This window comes from Zea mays, chromosome 1 (genome assembly GCF_902167145.1).
Source record: "Zea mays cultivar B73 chromosome 1, Zm-B73-REFERENCE-NAM-5.0, whole genome shotgun sequence".
NCBI lineage: Eukaryota > Viridiplantae > Streptophyta > Magnoliopsida > Poales > Poaceae > Zea > Zea mays.
In genome coordinates, this window is record NC_050096.1 from 211,640,821 (window position 1) to 211,644,833 (window position 4,013).

Below are 4,013 nucleotides of genomic sequence, written 5' to 3' on the forward strand. Positions count from 1 at the left end.
ACTCAGGCGGGTACGACGGCCGGAGTGAACAGTGGCCGGAGTTCATCCATGGTGCGATATTTCTTACCCTTAAGAGTTATCTGCAACCCACAGAGCATGAATTGTAACGACGACGAGAATCCCAGTGCGGGATCACCGGCGGCGAGATGAACTGAATCTGGGATATTTTCAGCACAATGTACCATTGGGAACTTGTTCAGAGCGCTTGACAGACAGATTTGTAGTGCCCATATGTTGGATTTTCGTATAAGAACTTGCTAATTCATTTGTAGCAAACTTGTAGCCCTATACACCAGCTATAATTCTGCTATAGGGATCTTGCCCATTTGCTTATTCCTTTGAGCATGAATCGAGCCCAAAGTTCCTCAAAACTCACTGATAGTCAGTATTCAGTCTCAAAGTGGTCTGACAGCCAGACTTTAGGGCTAATTATCTCCACTTTTTGTACAACAACAATTCTTAATCACTTAAGCAAAGTTGTACTCCTATAGTAACTCTACAAGTTTGATGTGTTGACCCTAGGCAAATTCCTTGTATTTTTAGAACTACAGAGCTCCAAAATCAGCCCTGTTCACTAGTTTTCAGACTTAGTCACACATGATTCCTAGGGTACCTTTTTGCAATTAGGCCCAATTTCCATGATTTGCTTTGCAATCCCACAAAGGTGTGAACCATATGATTTGAGGTATCCAAATACCTTGGTTTTTGCACTTGGGTCCAAAAGTGTGCAAAATTTACATATAACCCCCTAGGGTTTGAACTCAGGGTTTTCCAGGGGTCTTTTTAGGGTTTTTGGCACTTCTAGGGTTTGGGTGCCACTTAAGTCCATTAAATGTGATATCTTATGATTATTTCTCATGAGTTTTGAGGTTTCCTTATGCTTGGGCTTTATTATCACTCCTAAGCCTGGTTTAGGGTTAAGTACCCTACACTAGGGTTTCACACATAACAAGTCATATCAATACAACTTGTTTGAAATTTTTACCTAGTGAATGCACACTAAGTGTAACAAACACAAGATATGCTAATGCTCATGATGTTATGCTCAAATTTTAGTGATAGTAACACCAGGGGTGTTACAGTCATGCATTGGTCTCTATGTGTAAATTTATTAAAGGATGGAATTCAGAGAAGTTTTGAGTGTGAGGTTTGTAGAGAACAAAGGGGAGATTGTTAGGTTGTGTCCTCTACACTAGCCGGTTAACAGAAACCGACGTAGGGTTAATCCTAACTGTCTAACCACGCACCTAAGCGGGGGCTATCCTAACCGTTGGTTGCACTCCCGGTCACACAACGCTATATAAATAGATTAAGGAGGCCGACGGGTTTAGCTAACGCTAATCACTCAACCACAAAACTCTAATCAACACTTTGCTTAGGTCCCCATCACCTAGACGTTCGGAGTGACTGGAAGACCTGCAACTCAAGGCTTCGGTCTCGACGATCTCGCCAACGAGATCGGGATCTGAGACTCCCCCTGCATGTGCCACTGGCCGATCCACCACCGACCAGCGACGGGAACCAGTCTTCTCGCCACATACAGGGAGGTGGAGGAGGAGATGAGTCTTCACTGCAAGACGCCACCGCAATGGCTGTCGCGATGAACAACAACGAAGGTATGTTATCTAGTTCCTCTCAGTAGATTAGATGTACTCGTCATCGAGGATTTGCTGTTACATATTGGTGTTCTAGGAGCTTAGGAATCAATCATTAGCACCATAGAATTTAACAATAATAACAACGGTGAGATGGTGCTGATGATGAGCACGCGCGTGTCGGCCTTGAGCCCCGCGCACACCAGCGGCAATGTGGGGGGATGTCCAAGTTCGCGATCTTGCGCACAGACTTGCGGAGATTTGGGGGCGGTGGATTTGGGTGAAGCACCAGTGGCGTCAAGATATCTAGTGGGAGGGAGGAGACACCAACCTGGAGTCCTGGAGCTTGGGGGTGAACTTCTTCTCGACACCGAGGACGACGGTGTCAACGCCACGGACACCTACGACGGTGTTGCCCCTACGGAAGACCTCCAGGGATACTCGACTTGGAAGAGGGACATTGTTGGCACCAACAAAATCATGATTGTTTCCTACTCCTACTTTTTATTTGTAGTCGGATATTAATCTCTCGCGTAGCGGGGTCGGAGTCGGACTTGATGGGAAGGCTGCATCCACAACACGTTCTGGGTTCTCGCCTCTCCGTGTCGTCGTTCTATAACTCCCCCGTCGTCTCTTGCAGCGCCCACTCGAACTCGATCTAATCCTTTAGCGTTTCTCCTCTCTATTGCCACGCCGCTCTACGCCCGTTAACAATCCCTAGCGAGCCGCCGCCAACGGGAGCAATACTGCAATAGAGTCAGTGAGTCACCGTCCATGGCCGCCGTGGAGCTTGGTCTTCCTCCTGGCTTCCATTTCGTACCCACTGACGAGGAGGTGCCGAGGTGGTCAAGCTTCACCTACTCCCTTGCATCCTATACCTTCCTCAACCGGCAACCGCGGAACAACATCATGGTCGGGCATGCTCTCCTCTCCTCGAGAAGCATGGACGAAAGCATGAGGCTTTCTTCTTCGCGGTCGGGCAGGCCATGAACGCCAACACCAATCACTAGAAGCGGACCTACGAGGGACACAGGACCTGGCAAGGATATGACAGGAAGAAGGGCTAGGAAGAAGGCGAGGAAAGCAAGAAGCTATACTTGTCCAAATGCACGTGCCGGGTCAGGCCGGTTCGGGCATGGCGAACCCCGCACGGTTTTAGTGTCGTGTCGGGCCGGCTTGCAGGCTGTCTAAAGCGTCTAGGCCCAACACGATTATTTTTATAGGGACTGTACCGGGCCAGAGGCACAACGGGCCGGTAGTGCCATGCTGGGCTCGGACCCGTAAACACTCCAAAATTCAAAATTTAAAATAATGTTTAAATTTATTTCAGATTCAATATCTTATATTTAAAATTTTTGATACAAACTTAAATATAGAATTTTAGATACACAACTCATATCCCATTTCATAATTTTATGTACACATAAACACATATCATATTTCAAGAGTGACGACTGTCGAATTATATACCGAGTTGGGCCGTTATCAGGCCGCCCCGTTAACCGGACCGGACCCATGCATACACCGTGGACGTGGACCAGATAAGCGGCTTAGCACAGCTTGGTAGACGGCCTGGGCAGACCCGGACACGCTTCCGGTCGGGTCGGGCCATCGTGTCGCCCTTCAGCCCGGTTTAGACATGTATACAAGAAGCGCATGCGCATGCGGGTGAATGTGTGTGTCCCATGCCGCTGCTCACGTGTCTCGCTCGGCTGTCGGCTGCAATTAACTAAACTTTGCCCTGATCGATTGTCGCACCACTCTGTCACCCTAACGTTTGCAATTTCTCACTGTCGCATCTCTACGCATTCGTTGCCATAGCCGTCTTTTATCCTCGACTTAACCTTAAACCACTGAAGTAAAATTTGAATAACTGAATATTTGTTGCTGTTGTTTCTATTAAAGTAAACATTAAATGACTCAAGTAAATCTTAATGACTGAATATTTATCCCTATTGTATGTTAAATTAAACATTAAATGAATGAATCAAACTTGGAATGGCTGAATATTTATTGGTGCGTGTTGCATGTGATTGGAGGATCAGCCCCATTTAGACCTTGTTCGGTTAATTCCGTTACCCATGGATTGGATGAGATTGGAAAAAATTAAGAAAGAGTTTGACTTACTTGGGATTTAATCTCATTCAATCCCACTCAATCCACATGGATTGAGAGCTAACCGAACAAGCCCTTAGGGATGGCAATATGTTAGGTTAAGTCGGGTGAAACGAAAACCCACTCGTGATGTATGTATCCGTGAAGTCTAATCAACCCGGTCAGTGATTGCACAAGTGTAATTGGAAACAAGCGACCCATCCATGCATCTCGTCTTTGTCTTTTAGGGTCTGAGAGGCCCGCTCGACTGGAGGTCTGTTGCCGGCTCTGCTACAGTGGCGTTGCCTGTGGTCACCGCGAGAT